The following is a 23,567-nucleotide window of genomic DNA, read 5'->3' as shown; positions in this document are numbered from 1 at the left end:
CCATTGAAGTTGGTATAAACACGCCGGGTACACTGTTTTCCCTCACTTCGCGTCTGCGACGTTCGCCGTGACTGTCTCAATGCAGGATCGCGCTCTGCTTGTAAAGCTGTATTACAAGAATTATGATTGTGCACACGTCGCTCTGCAGAAGTTCCGGACACTGAAACGTTTTAAAAAAAGGCGTTGGTCCGATGACTGCCGTGGGTCTGGAGAAAATGATTCGGAAATTCGAAAAGACGGGTTCTTTTGGTGTGCAACCTGGTAGAGGGAGGAAACGAATTGATTCGACGTCAGTGGAAGCAGTGGTCACAGCAATGCAGGAGGCGGCGAGTGGCGGTGTGTAAACGTGTGGTGCACGGAGAATTGCCCGCACATTGGACATACTCGTGAGCACAGTGCGTAATATCCTAAGAAACATTTTTCTTTGCAATCCATTCAAAATTACCCATGTGCACGAGTTGCTTCCTGTTGACCTGCCAGCAAGAGAGACCTTAACTTCAGAATTTCCTGCTCGCACTGAAGTGGAGAATGATCGGCTGTGGAAGTTTTTGTGAACAGATGAAGCCCCACTTCTATCTGAGAGGGTATGTCAATACTCAGAATTGTCGAATATGGGCAACGGAAAATCCACACGAAGATCAACAAATACCACTTCATCCTGAAAAGGTCAGTGTGTAGTGCGAGTTTACGGCACGATTTATCATAGGACCATATTTTTTCGAAGAGATAGGTGCTTCTGGTCCTGTTACCTGTACCTTCACTGGTACTCGCTATGAGTGTCTTTTGGGCAACCACGTCATTCCAGCTCTCCAATAGCGTCGATGTGTGGGTGGGATCATTTTCATGCAAGATGATGCACCTCTGCACATTGCAAATCCAGTTAAGCAGCTGCTGAAACACCATTTCGAGAATGCTAGAATTATCAGCCGCCATTTCCCAACAGCCTGGCCGTCCCGATCACCTGATCCTTGTCACTTCTGGCTGTGGGGCTATATGAAAGATGTTGTGTTCAGTGTTACGATTGCAAACGTAAGCTGCATTGAAGGCACGCATTGCGCAACACATCCTGAAGGTGACCCCGGAAACACTTCGATCAGTTGTGGCACATGCTGTTTCTCAATTTCAACTTGTTGCAGAAAACAGTGGACAGCATATTGAACATATTTTGCGCCAGTCACAAGGAAACTAATAATCCGATTTGATTTTGATTGATGCTTTATATGCGGTTTATAGCCTCAGGGAAATCAAAAATTGATGTGACTGATGCTGTTTATGCGGTTTTTGGCCTCAGGACAACTAAAAACAGATGTGATTGGTGCATTTTATGCAGTTTCTGGTCTCAGGAAATTTAAAAACCGATTTCTCACATCCGATGTCATATGACTTTGCCGTGGTGGATGGGCTAATTTAACTGACAGTTTCAGACCTGTACACCCGTACACACTGAGTAGTACAGTTTGTTTAACGTCACACGTGCACCTTAGACATTGTTATATGATTCGTCATTTGCAGTCGACCATTATTAAATTATGATGCTTACAGTGCCATCTATTGCTACATTTTGTAACTATTTCTTTTTCTTCTGCCACACGTTCTCCGGCCAACGGCCTTGCCGCAATGGTAACACCGGTTCCCGTCAGACCACCGAAGTTAAGCTCTGTCGGGCTGGGCTAGCAATTGGATGGGTGACCGTCCGATCTGCCGAGCGCTGTTGGCAAGCGGGGTGCACTCAGCCCTTGTGAGGCAAACTGAGGAGCTACTTGATTGCGAAGTAGTGGCTCCGATCTCGGAATCTGAGATACAGCGGGGAGAGCGGTGTGCTGACCACGTGCCCCTCCATATCCGCATCCAGTGACACCGGTAAGTTGAGGATGACACGGCGGCCGGTCGGTGCCTTTTGGCCTTCATGACGTGTGCGGGAGGAGTTTTATACGACTTCCCCCTTCTCCGATAATATTCCGTTGAAATTTGTCGTTATTCTGACCAGTGGTATTGAAACTTCTCCTTTGAACAATTATACATGACTGTGCTTAAACTGACACACAATATTTTGTTAGCGCAACGCAATAAACAGCCTACTTACATAAAGAAAACATAAACAGCCTACGTACAGTATTATTTATACAGCGGTTTGAAAGTTTAACTGCCGGCCGAAGTGGCCGTGCGGTTAAAGGCGCTGCAGTCTGGAACCGTAAGACCGCTACGGTCGCAGGTTCGAATCCTGCCTCGGGCATGGATGTTTGTGATGTCCCTAGGTTAGTTAGGTTTAACTAGTTCTAAGTTCTAGGGGACTAATGACCTCAGCAGTTGAGTCCCATAGTGCTCAGAGCCATTTTTTTGAAAGTTTAACTTTAATTATAATTACCCTGTAGTTTAAGAATCACTAACAGAACCACAGCAGCTTAGCGTTTTACACTGGCTTCGTGTTAAAATATTTTAAATGTTACGTGCCTGGCACTACCTTAGAAAAATCATTTTAAAGTCGCAACGAACTGATGTAAATATGCATATCAGTACAGAAGGGGCAGAACTCGGTTACTGCTGAGCCAGAAAGAGTAGTGTAATCACAACATGGCAGGGTTTCCGACAGAAAAATAGCTGCCAACAACTTGGTATTTCGGAGCACAGAACTTAAAACGGCTCACCCGCTACAAACGACGCCGTCTGTAACAGCAGATGCTGTGTGATGCCACGAGACAATACAGAGCCACAGCCAGCACAGTCGTAACTGCCCACGGACAGCGGCTTCCCTTGCGGACGCTGACAACCCCAGTTCCGCTACGCCAACGTGTCCTCGCCGTGCCGACCCACTCAGTGGTGTCGCCCTTCAGCGTCGCACCAAACCAACGCTGATCCGCACTGCCCTGGGGCAGACTGCTCGCTGCGACCGCCGTAGCCGTACCACGCTCGGTACGCGAGAGTAATGCCCTCCCCCGAACTTCCTCGTAACTCCAAACGTCCTCGCTGGAAACCGACCTGTCAGCCCGTCTTAGCCCGCTCCTTTTAAAATTCACGTGGCCAACCACGCCAAAGCCAATCAAGCTAAGGCGAAAAGCCGGCACATGGCTGGCGCCAGTGATAAAGACTAGGCACCATTGCTCAAATTGTCTCCCAGTAAAAACCAACGTATTAACACTCAGTTCTGTCATTACAGTCGCTTCGCGATACGTATGTGAGAAGTTTTAATATGTTTTCCCACAATACTTGGAAGAAGCGGTATACAGGGTGGTCCATTGATCGTGACAGGGCCAAATATCTCACGAAATAAGCGTCAAACGAAAAAACTACAAAGAACGAAACTTGTCTAGCGTGAAGGGGGAAACCATATGACGCTACGGTTGCCCCGCTAGATGGCGCCACCATAGGTCAAACGGATATCAAATGCGTTTTTTTTTAAAATAGGACCCCCCATTTTTATTACATATTCGCGTAGTATGTAAAGAAATATGAATGTTTTAATTGGACCACCTTTTTCGCTTTGTGATAGATGGCGCTGTAATAGTCACAAACATATGGCTCACAATTTTAGACGAACAGTTGGTAACAGGTAGGTTTTTTAAATTAAATTACGAACGTAGGTACGTTTGATCATTTTATTTCGGTTGTTCCAATGTGATACACGTACCTTTGTGAACTTATCATTTCTGAAAACGCATGCTGTTACAGGGTGATTACCTGTAAGTACAACATTAATGCAATAAATGCTCAAAATGATGTCCATCAACCTCAAGGCATTTGGCAATACGTGTAACGACATTCCTCTCAACAGCGGGTAGTTCGCCTTCCGTAATGTTCCACATGCATTGACAATGCGCTGACGCATGTTGTCAGGCGCTGTCGGTGGATCACGATAGCAAATGTCCTTCAACTTTCCCCACAGAAGGAAATCCGGGGACATCAGACCCGGTGAACGTGCGGGCCATGGTATGGTGCTTCGACGACCAATCCACCTGTCATGAAATATGCTATTCAATACAGCTGCAACCGCATACGAGCTTATGTGCCGGTCATCCATCATGTTGGAAGTACATCGCCATTCTGTCATGCAGTGAAACATCTTGTAGTAACATCGGTAGAACATTACGTAGGAGATCAGCATACATTGCACCATTTAGATTGCCATCGATAAAATGGAGGCCAATTATCCGTCCTCCCATAATGCCGCACCATACATTAACCCGCCAAGGTCGCTAATGTTCCACGTGTCGCAGCCATCGTGAATTTTTTGTTGCCCAATAGCGCATATTACGCCGGTGAACGTTACCGCTATTCGTGAATGACTCTTCGTCGCTAAATAGAACGCGTGCAAAAAATCTGTCATCGTCCCGTAATTTCTCTTGTGCCCAGTGGCAGATCTGTACATGAGGTTCAAAGTCGTCGCCATGCAATTCCTGGTGCATAGAAATATGGTACGGGTGCAATCGATGTTGAAGTAGCATTCTCAACACCGACGTTTTTGTGATTCCCGCTTCTCGCGTAGTTTGTCTGCTACTGATGTGCGGATTAGCCGCGACAGCAGCTAAAACACTTACTTGGGCATCATCATTTGTTGCAGGTCGTGGTAGACGTTTCACATGTGGCTGAACACTTCCTGTTTCCTTAAATAACGTAACTATCCGGCGAACGGTCAGGACACTTAGATGATGTCGCCCAGGATACCGAGCAGCATACGTAGCACACGCCCGTTGGGCATTTTGATCACAATAGCCATACATCAACACAATATCGACCTTTTCCGCAATTGGTAAACAGTCCATTTTAACACGGGCAATGTATCACGAAGCAAATACCGTCCGCAGTGGCGGAATGTTAAGTGATACTACGCAGTTATACGTTTGTGACTATTACAGTGCCATCTATCACAAAGCGAAAAAGGTGGTCCAACTAAAATATTCATATTTATTTACTTACTACACGAATAGGTAATAAATGGGGGTTCCTATTTTAAAAAACGCAGTTGATATCCGTTTGACCTACGGCAGCGCCATCTAGCGAGCCAACCATAGCGCCATCTGGTTTCCCCCTTCAAGCTAGACTAGTTTCGTTCTTTGTAGTTTTTTCGTTCGACGCTTATTTCGTGAGATATTTGGCCCGGTCACGATCAATGGAGCACCCTGCAGAGCTGCTCTCTCAACTTCCCTTTTGTCAGACTTACCCGCCATTTTCTCAGAAATCTCCTCTTCTTCGATGTACACCATTTGAATCCCTCTGATTTCGACTAGTAGGAGAAGTCCCCTGCCAAGTCACAGATGCCTGATAATTCTCTCAAAATTCCATAATGTTCTGACAGCAGTGTTCCATTAGTTACAAGACTGTCTAGTCTTCCAACCATGAATGGCGAGGCAGAGAGCTATCGCAACGAGACAAATAGCATACCAACGTACAAAGGGAAATTCTCAACCAAGCAGAGTATCCGTGGACTGCACAAAGAAACCAGAAGCATAACACCTACAATTTACTGATATCGAATGACTATAAAAATCTCCCTGTACGTATCCTAATCTCCTTTGTTGTATTCCTAAGATTACTACACTAGGAATACGACATTGCAAGGATGCCAGAGTATTACCGCTGTCCACGATTAGTTACAGTTTCCCCGGTTCCCAGTGCTTCCATGTCGATTTTTCTCGTATTCCTGTCACACACTCGTTCCCATGTGCAATAATTTTCCTGCACGAATCAGATGTGTAAGTACTCTCTCGTTCTCCCACAATTCTGCCGTATTTTGTTGTATTTTCCCTCAGTTTATACGTGCTTCCCCTAATTTTACCGATGTTATGTCACTTCTGCACGCGCGATCATGACGCCACTTTAGGCCACGTATTCTAAATTCCCTTGTAAATGTAGTACAGTTGTCAACACCTAGAGCAACTGCGCTATTTTTCCGTATGTGTGTATGTATCGGCTTCCCTGCCACATCGTGGACATAAATTGAGTCTTCAGTTTCATAACTGCAATGATTCTAAGTCAGTGACAGGGGTTAGTGAGGTACTGCAATCCCTGTGTGTACGTTAACTTGACAGTTGTCGCAATTGCCGTTTTTGGAAGAGATTGTGTTCTGTCCACGGATGTAGTGCTGCATGGAGTCTAATTTCACATTTCAAACATCGCTCCCATCCATTTCCCTATTTCCTTATAAGATGACGTTGTTTCGAGCGTTTTTCGTTGCTGAAGATCATTTTATAGGACTAATGTGAGTATTGCGTGAACTTCAAACCGTAATCGGATGTGAACAGTGGGCGCTATACACCTCTGGAAAGCTGTATGTGTCAGAAAGAATATATGTTTTTTTCTGTGATGCAAACGGTAGTAGTTTTATTATATTAACGTTTCCCATCATAGTGAGTGGGATAGAAAACTAGAGGCTGAATGTACGTCAGGCGTTGGAAATATATTTCCTGTATTGGAGTATTAGCAGCACTGCATTCCATTCGACTAATATAATGTAAAAAAAAAAGTTACAGAATGTTACATGCAGAACAGTTGTAACCTTCCAGTATATATAAAAACTTCTGGTACTAAATTGACTTGCAATAGAAACTGATAGATTTTGGACGTAAGCAGCGCTACTTCATGGCCCTGTGAAATCAACCTGAGTAAACTGAAAATTCTTACCTCGTGATGGTGTCGCCGGATAACGCTGTCTATATATCTACTCCTATATGGCACAGCTTAGTGCAATGCTGGCCTATCTACCACTACCGAAGAAAATTTGTCTGAGATTTGCATTATTAGAAAAAAAACTGACTTTGCTTGTGGGACACAGCTGCATAGCTGGTCCTCTGATTATTAAACAACACATGACTATGATCTTGGAAAATTTGTAAAATATTTAAATTCAAGTAAATGACTGGTAAAAAATCATGTTCTGAAAAACCTTATTATTGAAAACATTTCTGCAAATCATTACATAAAAAATTGAACATTACAAGTCTGACTTAACTAGTGCTGACAAATCACAAAAAGATTGAAACAAATTCATATTAACATCTCAGACAACAAATTTAAGTACCCGCACGGCGATGAGGAATAATGAAGTTTACCTTACCGTACATGGCAATGAACTGCGCTGCACCAGCGGGCGACTGCTATTGCTCTTACATGACTAGCAACTGTACTGTAGCGTTGAGCTATTGCGACTGCTCCATAACAACGAACTATTGCGACTGCTCTGTAGGAGCGAACGATTATTACTGCTCTGACCTGCGAGTCTATTGCAGCAGAGATGTTTTATATGGCAGGCAGCGAGTGAGCAATACGTCGAAATTACATTTGCTCCAATAGGGTAGTGAACAGTAAACCTCTTGCATAATGAACCCCTTACACAGTGTAGACTTAGCAGCGTAACTTTACGTTCTATGATCATTTATCTCTTCCAGTAGCGTCTTGGTATGGAATCCAAACACTACAACAATACTACAGAATTGATAAACGAGCAATTCACGTAAAAATTTCAAACTCGTTGCGTCTGCAGCTCGATCATGCATAAACCATACATTTCTTCTTTTTCTGAATCGTCTGTTATATCACCATAACACCTTCATGACGCTATGAGACGTTTTGTTGACGTGACAAAGTTGTCGACAGTGTGGTTTGGAACACGAGTAATTAGTTAAAATTCGTTGAAAACATAGAAAACATCGCAAAAATAAGAAAATTGATGCAAAATATATAAGACTGATGAAAATACGACAAAACTGTGGAGGAATGAGAGTACTACATCCTCGCCTGGGTGTATGAAAATCATTCCGTTCCCCCACTAATGAGACTGGCAACTGATGGTTCATACTATCTGTACTCTATTGGTTTAACTCCTGCAGAACACCCCATTGTTCCACACGCATTTACGCATTGTAAGCCATAAAAGTGAAAGATGCAGTGTTCAAAGATTTGGGTGTCGAGATGACAGTCACCTAGTACACAGAAACGGTGACCATATGGTAGCAATATCCACCACCAATATGAGGATGCTCTTGGTCTCTTCGAAAACGAGACATCTCTACTCCGCCACTCTGGAAGATGAGATTAAATGTAGAGGACACCAACCTCGGACAGCTGTTCGAAAACGCACCACAATACTGCAAACTCTTTTAATTTCCATATATTGCGTTGTCTTCCACAGTTTTGTTAATAAGAAACACCGCCTCTGTCTTTTATTTCAACCATCCTGTGTGCTGTGGGCGCAGCTTACCTCACGCAGTGCGATGTCCAGCTTTCTGTGAGAGCCAATGGATCGGAACGTGTAAGTGTCAGTTTAGCAACTGACACAGACCTGGAAGTCATGGGAGAAAAACAAAACTTACGGCGGTGTACGCGGTGCAGTCATACACTGCTTTGATGTGTTGCCGAAAAAAAAAATGTATGAAACAGCAACACAGAAACCCTCTGTTGTGAATGATAGTCTGTGAGATATGGTTTTCCTCCAGCACAGGTGAAAAAACTTTAGGTCTGTGAAGCGACTTCGATCACTGGCCATCTATTTAGTGGGATCACACATATGCCCTTACGTCAACATGCAGACAGTATTTGTTTTCGACATATCGGAAGAAAGAGGCACGGTTGACGTTAGCGAAGTTTTTATAGTGCGTACTTTTATTCTGTTTGGTATTATAAAAATAACGGGGAGGGAAAGGGAGAGTGAGTAAGAGAGGGAGACCGCGGTGTCAGTGAAGACTCTAAGATCCTTACATATCGTATTTCTGTCCCAGTAATCATAGGTATACGACAGAGAAGATTAGGATACATTGAAGGTGATATTTGTAGACTGTTATTCGATATCAATAAATTGTAGGTATTATGCTTCTGAATTTCTTTGTACTGTCCACGTCTGGTCATGAATTTCCTCCTGTATGTAAGTATGCTATTTTTGTCGTTGTGATACCTCTCTACCTAGTCAGTGACAGGTGGAGAACGGGACAGTCTTGTAACTAATGGAAGAGTGCAATCGGAATATGATTGGACTTCGAGAGCATTAGCAGGCGTCTACTATATACAGAAGTCGGGAATATTTGTGAAAATATGGCAGGCGAAAGTCTGACGAAAGAGCAGTCGGGTTCTATACCACTTCTTCTAAATATTGTGGGCAAACATATTACAACGTCTCATATGCGTATTGCGAAGTGTCTGTAATGCAAAACTGGGGCTAATATGGAGGTTTTTACTGAGAGACATTCAGCAGCTGCTGTTCCGCCGTCTTTTGTTTTCTGGATAAGTAAGAGACAACAATCGTCCATGATTTTTGTGTGGCTAGAAACGGATGGGCTGACGCCTTAATGGGTAGACTAAATTTACATCTACAACTGTATGTTTATTTCGCAAGCAATTGTACGGTGTGTAAGTAGCCTCTTTATGTGTTTGCATGTTGACAGCGCTGTGTAGCGCTCTGCATTAATAACTCTGACAACGCTGTGGACACTCTGTAGGAGACTCTGTGGCTGGTCAGACTACAAGTTGGAGGTGAACAGCCAGCAATGATAAAATTTGGGAGTGAGTAGTCAGCAGTGATGGAGGTTAGAGCTTAATAATTAGCAGTGTAGGAGGTTTGTAGTATTAGCACGAGTCGACAGTCTGAATGTATATCCGTCATTAAAATTTATTACTGCTGATTATATTGTTTTTGAACTGGTTGTCACATTCTTAAGGTAAATACATTGTTTGCCCTGCAACAAAATCTTTCCTTTGCTAACCACTTGCTTATTAGTAGTTAGAGCCTACAGTAGTTAGAATCTTTTATTTAGCTGACTGTATTGGCGTTTGATGTATTGCAGTAGTTAGTGTAATGAAGATTTTTGTGAGGTAAGTGACTTATGAAATGTATAGGTTATTGTTAGGATTTCCTCTAATTCATGGCCATTCTTTTGTACTAATTATTTGAAGTCAGGTTATCATTTTAAAGCAGTCCGAACGCGTTATCTTTGAATATTGTGGATAATTAATGAATAGGAAAAGTTTGAGTTATGTTTGTCAGGGCAAATTCTGTACGTTAGTGTTGAAACGATAAAGACAAGCAAAGAGATAGTATAGTCAATTTTACTTAGCAGTTTAAGAATATTTAGTAAGCATTCAGCAGTTTAAGTAAAATCTTAATTAAGAAGTTCCACCTTCTCAGTTATTGCAATTTAAGTAAAAATTTAATAAAGAAGTTTCAGGTGTGTGGTGGAGGGTACCCTGTACCACTTCTATCGTTTCGTTTCCAATTCCACTCGCAAATAGAATGAGGGAGAAAGTGACTGTCTATAAGCCTCCATGTGAGAGCTAATTTGATACCTTCGTCGTTGTTAAGCGAAATGAATGTTGGCAGCATTTGAAATCTTCCGGTGTCAGTTTCAAATGTCAGTTCACAATTCGCTCCACGGATTCCCATTAGAGTTCTCGAAGCATCCAGCCACTAATTTGGCTGGAGCCAATAGGAATGCTTCTAACAGGTCTGTATTATGAGGGAAACCCTGGTCTCCAGGCTCATATACGTTTGTCGGTGGCTACAGTAGCTGCTGTTCACATGCAGACAGGTGGCAGTGGCAGGCACAGGGGCGGAGGCGTCGCGGAGTGGAGAACAGAGTGGAACATTCTACTGCCCCATGTACTTAGAGGTCTCAGCAGAATTAACTGCAGGTAGTATAATGGAATTCTAAGTGACTTAATCCCGCCAGATTGACAGCGCAACTGTCAGACACAACGTGATTAGCGTTGAAGACATTTGATTATGGTTACCATCTATTTTGGGAACAGATGGACTGAGTATCTACCCTGTGGAAAGCCCGCAGAGTCATTACAGAAGCGTCTGTAGTGGTTACTTGGCGAGTATAGTCTGGCTGAGGAAAAATAAAAATTAGGCAGCAATCAAAGGGACTCTCATGATCAGTTTAATTAATTAGTCAATCAATCTGATGTCAATGACGTGCTGCCGGGCAGACGGAAGCGAGGGTGGAGTACCATGGATATGATTCGCTAGCTGGAGCAGTAATCAGGTGTTTTGTCGCTGTGGCGAGATCTTTTAACGAAATTCCTACCTCCCACCTACACTGGGAGAAATGGCCATCGTAAGAAATTGGCCATGTTACCGAATTAAACTGTAGCGCGTAGTATTAATCTGACAATTACAACTCCTCTATACTGCTACCTTAAGAGACTTTGTGTGTGACAAGGCGTCTGGCTACTTTAAGAGAGTTTGAAAGTGAGGAGGATCCTGTGACAGAGGCGAAACATGCTCTTAGCTCTCCGTTATGAGCCAAAGATGAGTTAAATATTCTAGTCCTCTGATGCTGGTCGTAACAGATATTACGCAGTTTAAAAACAGATTTTTTTCTGATGAGGGAATACTTAGAAGAAATATAGCATATGCGATATTTTTGTACAAGATTTTCACAACAAGGAGTGATACTTCAGCCATATGCAAACGCACGTAAGCTCCAATTTCTTCTGTCTTCGAAAAAAACTCGTATAAATGGAAGGAATCTATATTTCACTCAAGAAGTTCGTGGTTTATAGACAACGTCATCCTCGTTTCGGATTGCGAAAAAGTGGTATTTATTAAACTGGGGAGAGTCTACGTCAGGGATGGAGTTGCAGTTAAAACTATATGTCCAGGTTCCGCCTGCTTGTCTTGCAGTGAGCCACGGCCAGCAGCAGGAATGGGAACTTAGTTGTGGCTGTCGAGAAGCCACGGCTTAGCCTCACGTGACCAGCGGGTACAAAGAATTATTGCAGCCAGTCGGATCTTGATCACAGGTGTGGAGACAAATCCCGGCGACGGCACGGCTGAATAGCGAACTAGCCAGGGTGCTGATCAAGTGGTGACAGAAGCTGACATGTGTGTTGCGTAAAAAGATTCAATACGGAGAGTGTTTGTGATGGACTATTATTCCCCCCCCCCCCCCCCCCCCGTATATTGATTGGTTGACAGTTTGGTGGTCAAGGTGACAGTGTGTCCAGCCTTTGAGCGTCTGGCACAGCTGGAGATGTGCGTGCAATAGCCAGCACAGTCGATGCAGGTGCAGGCCTCTCCCGACCAGCGTGGCCGCAGCTCCCCAGTACTTGTTGGATGGTACGTGATTTGCGATCACAATGGCGTGTGTGTCGAAAGGTGGTTTTTTGGCAGATACATTTCTATCTACATCTACATCTATACTCCGCGAGCCACCTTACGGTGTGTGGCGGAGGGTACTTATTGTACCACTATCTGATCCCCCCTTCCCTGTTCCATTCACGAATTGTGCGTGGGAAGAACGACTGCTTGTAAGTCTCCGTATTTGCTCTAATTTCTCGGATCTTTTCGTTGTGATCATTACGCGAGATATATGTGGGCGGTAGTAATATGTTGCCCATCTCTTCCCGGAATGTGCTCTCTCGTAATTTCGATAATAAACCTCTCCGTATTGCGTAACGCCTTTCTTGATGTGTCCGCCACTGGAGCTTGTTCAGCATCTCCGTAACGCTCTCGCGCTGACTAAATGTCCCCATGACGAATCGCGCTGCTTTTCGCTGGATCATGTCTATCTCTTCTATTAATCCAACCTGGTAAGGGTCCCATACTGATGAGCAATACTCAAGAATCGGACGAACAAGCGTTTTGTAAGCTACTTCTTTCGTCGATGAGTCACATTTTCTTAGAATTCTTCCTATGAATCTCAACCTGGCGCCTGCTTTTCCCACTATTTGTTTTATGTGATCATTCCACTTCAGATCGCTCCGGATAGTAACTCCTAAGTATTTTACGGTCGTTACCGCTTCCAATGATTTACCACCTATGGCATAATCGTACTGGAATGGATTTCTGCCCCTATGTATGCGCATTATATTACATTTATCTACGTTTAGGGAAAGCTGCCAGCTGTCGCACCATGCATTAATCCTCTGCAGGTCCTCCTGGAGTACGTACGAGTCTTCTGAGGTTGCTACTTTCTTGTAGACAACCGTGTCATCTGCAAATAGCCTCACGGAGCTACCGATGTTGTCAACTAAGTCATTTATGTATTTTGTAAACAATAAAGGTCCTATCACGCTTCCCTGCGGTACTCCCGAAATTACCTCTACATCTGCAGATTTTGAACCGTTAAGAATGACATGTTGTGTTCTTTCTTCTAGGAAATCCTGAATCCAATCACAAACCTGGTCCGATATTCCGTAAGCTCGTATTTTTTTCACTAAACGTAAGTGCGGAACCGTATCAAATGCCTTCCTGAAGTCCAGGAATACGGCATCAATCTGCTCGCCAGTGTCTACGGCACTGTGAATTTCTTGGGCAAATAGGGCGAGCTGAGTTTCACATGATCTCTGTTTGCGGAATCCATGTTGGTTATGATGAAGGAGATTTGTATTATCTAAGAACGTCATAATACGAGAACACAAAACATGTTCCATTATTCTACAACAGATTGACGTAAGCGAAATAGGCCTATAATTATTCGCATCTGATTTATGACCCTTCTTGAAAATGGGAACGACCTGCGCTTTCTTCCAGTCGCTAGGTACTTTACGTTCTTCCAGCGATCTACGATAAATTGCTGATAGAAAGGGGGCAAGTTCTTTAGCATAATCACTGTAGAATCTTAAGGGTATCTCGTCTGGTCCGGATGCTTTTCCGCTACTAAGTGATAGCAGTTGTTTTTCAATTCCGATATCGTTTATTTCAATATTTTCCGTGCGACGGCTGAAGTCAGGGACCGTGTTACGATTTTCCGCAGTGAAACAGTTTCGGAACACTGAATTCAGTATTTCTGACTTTCTTCGGTCGTCCTCTGTTTCGGTGCCATCGTGGTCAACGAGTGACTGAATAGGGGATTTAGATCCGCTTACCGATTTTACATATGACCAAAACTTTTTAGGATTATTGTTTATATTGTTTGCCAATGTTTTATGTTCGAATTCGTTGAATGCTTCTCTCATTGCTCTCTTTACGCTCTTTTTCGCTTCGTTCAGCTTTTCCTTATCAGCTATGATTCGACTACTCTTAAACCTATGATGAAGCTTTCTTTGTTTCCGTAGTACCTTTCGTACATGATTGTTATACCACGGTGGATCTTTCCCCTCGCTTTGGACCTTAGTCGGTACGAACTTATCTAAGGCGTACTGGACGATGTTTCTGAATTTTTTCCATTTTTGTTCCACATCCTCTTCCTCAGAAATGAACGTTTGATGGTGGTCACTCAGATATTCTGCGATTTGTGCCCTATCACTCTTGTTAAGCAAATATATTTTCCTTCCTTTCTTGGCATTTCTTATTACACTTGTAGTCATTCATGCAACCACTGACTTATGATCACTGATACCCTCTTCTACATTCACGGAGTCGAAAAGTTCCGGTCTATTTGTTGCTATGAGGTCTAAAACGTTAGCTTCACGAGTTGGTTCTCTAACTATCTGCTCGAAGTAATTCTCGGACAAGGCAGTCAGGATAATGTCACAAGAGTCTCTGTCCCTGGCTCCAGTTCTGATTGTGTGACTATCCCATTCTATACCTGGTAGATTGAAGTCTCCCCCTATTACAATAGTATGATCACGAAACTTCTTCACGACGTTCTGCAGGTTCTCTCTGAGGCGCTCAACTACTACGGTTGCTGATGCAGGTGGTCTATAGAAGCATCCGACTATCATATCTGACCCACCTTTGATACTTAACTTAACCCAGATTACTTCACATTCGCATTCGCTAATAACTTCACTGGATATTATTGAATTCCTTACTGCTATAAATACTCCTCCACCATTGGCGTTTATCCTATCCTTGCGGTATATATTCCATTCTGTGTCTAGGATTTCGTAACTGTTCACTTCCGGTTTTAACCAACTTTCCGTTCCTAATACTATATGCGCACTATTTCCTTCAATAAGAGATACTAATTCAGGAACCTTGCCCTGGATACTCCTGCAGTTTACCAATATTACGTTAACTTTTCCCGTTTTTGGTCTCTGAGGAAGGACGTTCTTTATCAACGATGATAATGTCCTCTCTGGTAAGGGTGTTTCTGTTATCAAATGTCGGTGCATACATGATCTTAGCACTACGATCTATTTGTGACGGAAATTCAATTACTTGATTTGCAAAAAGTTTGTGTGTGATTCTCAGATGCTGAAAATACGTGAACATTCATCTTAAGGTGGTAGCAAATGTTTTAACTGATCTCTTTGACTCCTGTAAAATGTTAAGCGATTAATTTTATAGGGTAGTGCAAATGCACTACTTCCCACCATTTTTGATATCGCAATTGTGCAGGCTCTGCCTTGGTCCTCAGCGTTAGCCAATAGGAGCACAGTATTCTGAGGATGGATGAAAACCACTGTCTTTGAGTCTGTCCATGTTGGTTCATGCATGTCTTCACATAAACAGGAAATAACAATTTGAGACAGATGGAGACAGGAAGCGAGTCTGAAGTCAAAGGTATGCCGCCCCCTGATGTTTTTTCCAGGGTCTGAAAGAGCAAATGGAGATCGATTGGGGGGAGGGGGGGGGGATAGGCACGTCACCTTGGTATACAAGTTTGAGGAGCAAGTGTTACAATAGGAAGTAACCACTTGAGAGAGAACAGAGGTGTTTTCCCGGGTATCGAATATTAAAGGACGCCAACGTCCACTCAGTAGCCAGTGGTACTTAGTATCAGGATCTGTAATTAAGACATGCGTGGTTTTCAACCTCCTGTGGGGCGGCGGGTGGGATAATTGTTATAATTGTTTTGTTTTTATGCTGTTGTTTGCCGTTCTCAACACTGGCTCTCTAACTACAATATTGGCAACCAGAAAGTGATTAGCAAAACGTGAAGCCTGTAATTAGAATTCCTAGTGCCCACTTCATCTGAGAAATACATTTATAGCTACAGCTTATAGCTCTGAGGAGTTAGGAGATTGTCTGGGATTCATAATCAAAACCCATTCTCTCTAAAATGTTCATTATATTCTGAAAGTCACAGACCAAAAAGAATCCACACAATCCAACTACCAGAGCAGTTCAGAGTCTAATGCGCTGATGGAACTATAACTGTTGAAATTAAATGTTTAAGTGAATGCTCGCCATAATTTGATGATAATGTTCATCAAACGCCACGCTAAATAATGGTAGAATGTCTGTCCTGCGGCGGCATGGCGGCATGTGAAAATACGACATACACAAACTGAAGATCGATCATTAAAGTCATCGCAGAATTAACGCTTCACTCGAAAACGATTTCATGGTTATACGTATCCCTAGTAACTTATTATGGCATCCGAGGCTGTTTATAGCAATGATACCGACGCGACGCGACTCCCGGCACAGGTGTGGCGCTAATCAGCGTCTCGAGAGAACTAGGACCTTTTTCTCTCACGCAGCGTTCTTATATATAAAGCCACGGTGAGAAAGTTAAGGGAATGCCTGATCAAATCCGCTCTCCCGACTAGCCACTGGGTTAGTAATGCACCACTTTAAGATATCGAATAAATCATTGCTTCCTTTGCAGATGGCCGATGAAGCTCTCAATTTAAATGTGCAATCAGCACACAGGTAAGTAACCATAACAAAAGTCTGACGTGGCTAAGTCAAATATTTCGGGCGAGAGAATTAATTTTATTACACTACACGCAGTAGACGAGCTCTGAACTTGCTCTTTGGAGATACGCTGTAGCTATAGTTTTATAGTTGTTCTGTTGAAACTTCTCACATCTTTATGATTGTAGCGGATCTCCCTTCTACTTAAAGTTAAACATCCTAGCTTTATTTATTGGCCTACTTAATCTATCTTGCTTCCTTAATTTTTAAGACAAATACCAGAAAATCATGAATTTCAACTAAAATTTCAATTTGTGAGATCCAGAATACTGTTTCTACTAAATTGTTATGCAAAAGGAATCTAAATATAAATTTTTAAGTTTCTAGCACTTTTCTGTTGCGCCAATGATTTTTACAGAAAAACGTCCAAATTTCGAAAATGGTTAAAGTTATTGAACTGATATTCAACACATATTGATTTAGTATTAGTCCTGACATGATAGAAACGTTTCAGGTTATTTACTTAATTTTTAAAGTATTGCGCAACATTTATGACGTCAGAGCTAGTTACAGCGGACTAGGCTGGCACACAATGGCAAGACTGATGTGAATTTTACATGGCGTGAGTAGGCTGCTTCCCTACATCACCCTCTATTAATTACAAAGAGGGAAGCAAGAGTGCAGCTTAACTCCCTATGAAAATTAAAACTGAAATGTAAATATATAGCAATATTAAAAGAAAACTTATCACCTACTTCAATTATTTAAATTGCTGGCATGTTCACTGCTTAATAAGCAACATTATCACTCAAAATTTAAGCAAAATCAGTGAAACACTTTGGCATACATATTGCCTTAGACAGACAAACACATAAAATATGTAAAATTATGAAAATCTTAAATCCATTAAATTCATTTTTACATACACAAATTCAAAGAAAATAACACAGTTATTCATGATACATAAACAGATAATTATATCTTAGCAGTCTTTTCTAAACCTGAAAGAAAATTTCACAAATCATGACAATTTCATTTTTACACACGTGGTTGTAGCCGCTTTGACTGGCGTTCTACACTTCCATTCACAAGGGTAGAGGAGGGGAAGTTGCTATGGAGGTCGTCCTTCACGCTCACTCTAAATTACATGGGGAAAGGAGAGGGGTCACTGTGAGTTGTGTCCAAGTCACTCCACGCTTTCACGCAGCCACCAGGCTGCCATTATCTGGTTTGTCCTTTAGAACAAACAAAAAGAGTGCCTCAGACTCTGTTCACTTAATATCTAAGGGTGGGTCACAATGAAATGGGGATATATACATTTTATCTTTCAATATGTTGCTAGAACAAAGTTAACAGAACTTTTTCAATTTTACTCTCGCGGTTACTTAACTGTCATAAAATCGATAAACAAATGGCTCAAAACGAGGTTAGTCACGTACTAGAGAAAATTTATGCTCAAGGCACACAATCATAAATCCTATTTAATCTCAATTTATCATTTCTGGGCCGGAACACTGAACCAATGCTCGGTACATTCTTGATACATTTGTATTTTATTTTACTTAGCTGACTCATCTTCGATTACCTTATTCTTAGAGATAGTATGAGTATATTTGATTAGTAGTTGTCTTCTCAGCTTCTTTGTACATGTGAGTAACTTGTGGTAATAGTACAGTTCTGAGTATTCAAAACACACTACGTTTAGTTGACTACTAAATACACTTATTGGTCCTCTGCTGCTGTGTCAGTTCCACATCTGCAATTATGTACTTACTTACTTTGCTAGTGTATGTACATATTTAACACTCACTCTATTAACATTTAAAGCATAGGATAGCACATTTATTTCATATCTATAGTGTATTGCAGCTGATCAGTTTGTTCACGTGGCAATCCATTTCCACTCGATCGGACGCTGAAACCACAGGTAGTCTCTCTCGACCTACCACTAAAGTGCATTAAGTAATTATGGACGAGCGTAATGCTAAATTCCTTAAACCTATAGGACACCATGAGCTGCTTTGTCTCATCTAACATAAGGGTACCTATGGTCGCATTCACGCCTCCAACTCATAACCTCAATATGTGTAGGTGTGTTCTGTCACGCACTACACCAAATAACGGCCAGCTCCAACCTTATAAATATTTCAAGAACGTGTCCTTTACGTCTCAACCAGAAACACTACTCAATTCTATTACACTGTCATTCCTTGCTACACAAGGTGAGTTCATTCTTACAACTTATCTGCATATTTTTCATAACACTAGGCAATCTCTTTTACTATTAATTAGTTAGCTCTACAGCATACAATAGGTTTCACTGCCACTTGAGATCCTGCTTGTACACGAATTTGTATATCTTTTTAAATTACTGTTGGTGGACCATTTCCAATAAAACAACAACTTTGTACTTATAATATTACCAAGGTTCCATACATACTTTTTACTCAAATACATTTGTATCTTAATTACATCATACTTCTCTGTTGCTTATGTCACTGTTAGGTTTGTCACATTAGGTATTTTCTTCACTAAGCGATGGATAGAATGGTTACATAACTCATGGCTTGATAGCCATGACGGAAAATTTTTGTATTGCAAAGGAGTCAAAACTTTGGTGGATAGGAAAGATGAAGAATAAGTGAGACCTGAAAAGGAAAGAAGATCTCACACAGCTGGGACTGTACAGCTGTCACACTGTGTAGAGGTTACAGAACAACCTCCTCCCTACAGAATTCATTAGCTTAATGCTGGCTTGATAGTCATACCGGAAGATTTTAGTATTTGAGAGTAAGAGCCGAAATTTTGGTGGATAGGAAAGATGAAGAATGAGTGAGACCTGAAAAGGAAAGAAGATCTCACACAGCTGGGACTGCACAGCTGCCACACTGTGTAGAGGTTACAGAACAACCTACTCCCTATAGAATTCATTAGTTTATTACTGGAAATTTAATGTGTTGGAAAGAAGAGATCGAAATTTTAGGTGGACAGAAAAGATGAAGAATGAGTGAGATCTGAAATGGGAAAGAAGATCTCACACAGCTGGGACTGCACAGCTGCCACACTGTGTAGAGGTTACAGAACGACCTCCTCCCTACATAATTCATTCACTACCTATGAACTTCTTTAGGTCAATCACGTTCCCGAGACCTAATATCTTTTTACTCTTAGGGTACTCTAGCCTATATGCATTGGCATGTGGTTTTTCTATGATCCCGATCCTTGGTATACGAACATTAATTTCTTTGTTTCTGCATTTATTTTCTTTGATTTTTCCTTGGTTTTGACAAGGACTAACTGACCTATTTCAAAACTGGTGGGTACAGCTTTTCCGTCATGCGCTTCTTCCTTTCCAATGCTCTTTTTCTTATATTTGCCCTAGCCTTTAACTTCTTCTCGCCTGTGTTTAGCTTACTTTTACTAATATTAACACCGTCGTCCCAATACCTCCTATTTTTCAGAACTCGTATAGGCAGCTCCCAAGTTTCATCATTAGTTACCACATGTTTATCAATAAAAGGTACCGTAATTACTCCGGTTATCGGTAAGACCAGTTTTAACTGGCTTCTTTCAAAGTCAACAACACTCTGATATTTTGACAAGAAATCTATGCCAATTAAAACTTCAATACTGAAATTGTTTACAATTAAGCATGGATGATCAATTAAATTACCATTAATATCAAAGGGCAGCAAAGCTTCTTGCTTTACTGTGTTTGACACCTTGCCAGTAGCACCAATTATTCTTAGTCCGGATACCCTCATTACTGTAAGCTTGTCTTTACCAGGTAATGCATCAAAGAATCACTGAGATATCGCACTCACCTCACTTCCACTGTCTAAGAGACAACGTACATTGATATCCAACATATTCACTATTATTATAGGGTGGCTTATTCTAGTTTGTACAGGTGGTTCCTCAAACTCATCCAATAGTTCCTTTTGGATTTGTCTCCAACTAAAGTGATCGACATCTGTCTTCATTACATTTAGGTCAAAGTGTGTAGGGGTTTCCTGAATTACATTTTCAGCTGCCTTTTCCAGTCAGTCTATCAATTTTAAATCGAAACACCGCACGACTTCATTACATTTAGTTTGCTGAACATGACCCAAATTACTGTAGTCTGAGCGATTCTGCGCCTCCAGACCGGGCATAACACTAGTTACAGCTAAACCACTTTCACTATTATCATCGGGTTCCTTCTCAAGTGACAACTGGTCACAGCTACTGGGTTCATCGACCCCCAACAGGCTATTCTCTACATTCTCACTTACCTCCCGTCCTAAAGCTATTAGTACAGTATCAACATCCTGCACAGGCACTTTAGATAAGAGCACATCATCCTCATCGTAAATGTACGCATGAATTCCTTCTGCTTCTTCACCTGACAATTCAATATTTTGTAGTTCTTCCCTACCGTTACACTGCTGCGCCTTTTCTTTCCCTTCACACTTAGAAAGCGTCTCTAACACGGTATTTATAATATACTGTGAGTGATCTAATATTTCTGCTGTATCCTTAGATGCTACCGACCCCTCATCCACATGTTCAGTCTGAGTATTCTGATCTGTCTTACCAATTACTGTAACTATTGGCTTAGGAAAAATAACCGCCTGGTGAGCGCCAGTGTCCTCATAGACGGGAACTAGTTTTCCTGCCTCGGCCTACTACTGTTTCCTTTATTTCCATTATAGTTAACTGGCACAGCATTGCTTTCCGCACTGTTGTTTACCTGCATAATTTTGTTTGGAACAAAATTACTATCATTTGGATGCCATTGTTGGTTCTGATAATTATTTCTCCAATTCCTACCTCTCTTAGGATGGCGAACACTTACTGTTCTGATGTTTACATTGCCATTCTGCTCGTTCTTAAAATTACTACTAGTGTTATTACCATTTCTGTTATTACGTGCTTGCTCCTCATTGGCAGCAACACGCTCTACACGTTCCAAATACTCAATGAAACGATCAAGATTGTCTCTAGCGGCAGATATAATTCTAGTTTGCCAATACCATGGCAGTTTGGCTTCAAGACCTAGTATTATCATTTCAGGTTTTTTACCTTTTCAGCCAAATGTGACAAACGTGAGATCCATGACCTGGCAAACTCTTTAATAGATTTCTTGCCTGCATTGAAGCGTTTTCCACTCCAAAATTCTCTCAACACTTCATTTTGCTTATTGCTAGACCAGTACTCATTAATGAAAGCTGTTTTAAACTCCGCTAATGTTTTACACTTCAACATAACATCAGCTGACCAACGCATGGCGTCACCTGCTAAATGGCTTCTAATAAATGAGATTTTCTCTCGTTCAGACCAAGTTGGTGGAATCACGTCTTCAAAATCGTTCCAGAAATCTAGCGGGTGGACATTTTTATCTGGATCGAACCGCAAGAACTGCCGACACCCGATAAAAGCGGCGTTTGCAGCTACAACTTGTTGCATATTACCATTTCCAGAAGTTACTGAAGCTATTTTACTCTCAATGTTATCAATGTTAGTACTAATACTTTCTACTCTCATTTCAACATTATCTACTCTTTGCACAATATGATTAGTATCAGTTTTGATTGCGTCTACTTCTGCTTGACATATGTTTACTTTTATATTAACATCTTTAAACCTATCTGAGCACAGTTCAGATTCCGCCTCGATCTTTTCTGTTAACTTGTGCTCCAGCTTCGCATCTTCCATTTGGAAGTCTTTGCGAACCTCAGCAACTTTGGATTTTACTGTTTTATACATTTCAGAAAATTGTTGAGCAACCTTTTTCTTAATATCCTCATGATTGTAATCAATTTTATAATTCAAACTGTCCAGATCCTCTTTCAACTTATTGCAACCAGCCTTGAAGGTATTGTCCATTACCTCCAATCGTTTATTAAAATTAGTTTGGCCGGCCACAATCTCATACTTAAATTCAGCATTACTGCTTTTGACCTCAGTTATTTCAGACGTTAATTCAGCTGTCATTTTCGCATTACTGGCTGACAATTTTGCATTACTGGCATCTATTGCTTGTAATATAACATTTAAATCAATAGCCCCAGTATCTTTGGGTTGCTCACTAGCTGGTTTTTTATCACACTCAGGTGACGAAAAACTAGCTCTGACACCAGAATCATCAAAACTAAATGAAACTTCTGATCGATCAATCATATCTAAGTTATCCTTTTTAAACTCTACCACCTCTGATGACTGTTTCGTTTTTAACTCATCAGATAAACTATCATCCAATAAATTAACAATTTCTGATTTCTGCTTTACTACAGGGGTCTCTGTTATTGAATCATTGCCCCTTTTTACACTACTGTCAGGAGACAATACTTCATATTTCACTCTAACATTGCTATTTTCATGCATATTTACACTTGAACCGTTGTCTGGATTTACAGTTCCCTCAACAGACATAGGTTCCGATTTAAGTTTAACCTCAGTTTCTTCTGGCGGTCTTTTAGTGCAGGTTAGTAAGAATTTTAACAGCTTTTCACTTAACATAGTTCCTTCTGCTCTACGTACGGTGTTGCCGCCGCGGCGTACCAGAATTACTGATGCGACGCGGCGCGTTGAACTGCAGACAGCACTTCGACGGCTGCTGTGTGTTTGCGTTGCCCGCAACTGCAGGCGCGGCTCCGGGTGCTCCAGTGAGGCGAAACTGGCTTCTCGATCAGTCATATCTAAGTTATCCTTTTTAAACTCTACCACCTCTGATGACTGTTTCGTTTTTAACTCATCAGATAAACTATCATCCAATAAATTAACAATTTCTGATTTCTGCTTTACTACAGGGGTCTCTGTTATTGAATCATTGCCCCTTTTTACACTACTGTCAGGAGACAATACTTCATATTTCACTCTAACATTGCTATTTTCATGCATATTTACACTTGAACCGTTGTCTGGATTTACAGTTCCCTCAACAGACATAGGTTCCGATTTAAGTTTAACCTCAGTTTCTTCTGGCGGTCTTTTAGTGCAGGTTAGTAAGAATTTTAACAGCTTTTCACTTAACATAGTTCCTTCTGCACTACGTACGGTGTTGCCGCCGCGGCGTACCAGAATTACTGATGCGACGCGGCGCGTTGAACTGCAGACAGCACTTCGACGG

At 41.6% G+C, this 23,567-nt stretch overlaps 1 protein-coding gene and 1 pseudogene across 2 annotated transcripts in view; both read left to right on the top strand.

The window, feature by feature from the left end:
• The window catches only part of LOC126483723 (cytochrome P450 6k1-like), a 659,078-nt gene that overhangs the window by 561,689 nt on the left and 73,822 nt on the right, over positions 1-23,567 (top strand). The window lies entirely within an intron of this gene.
• Positions 1,600-1,717, top strand: LOC126485331 (5S ribosomal RNA; annotated as a pseudogene).

Source organism: Schistocerca serialis, chromosome 6 (genome assembly GCF_023864345.2).
Source record: "Schistocerca serialis cubense isolate TAMUIC-IGC-003099 chromosome 6, iqSchSeri2.2, whole genome shotgun sequence".
Lineage (NCBI taxonomy): Eukaryota > Metazoa > Arthropoda > Insecta > Orthoptera > Acrididae > Schistocerca > Schistocerca serialis.
This window is presented reverse-complemented; position numbering and strand designations above follow the sequence as displayed.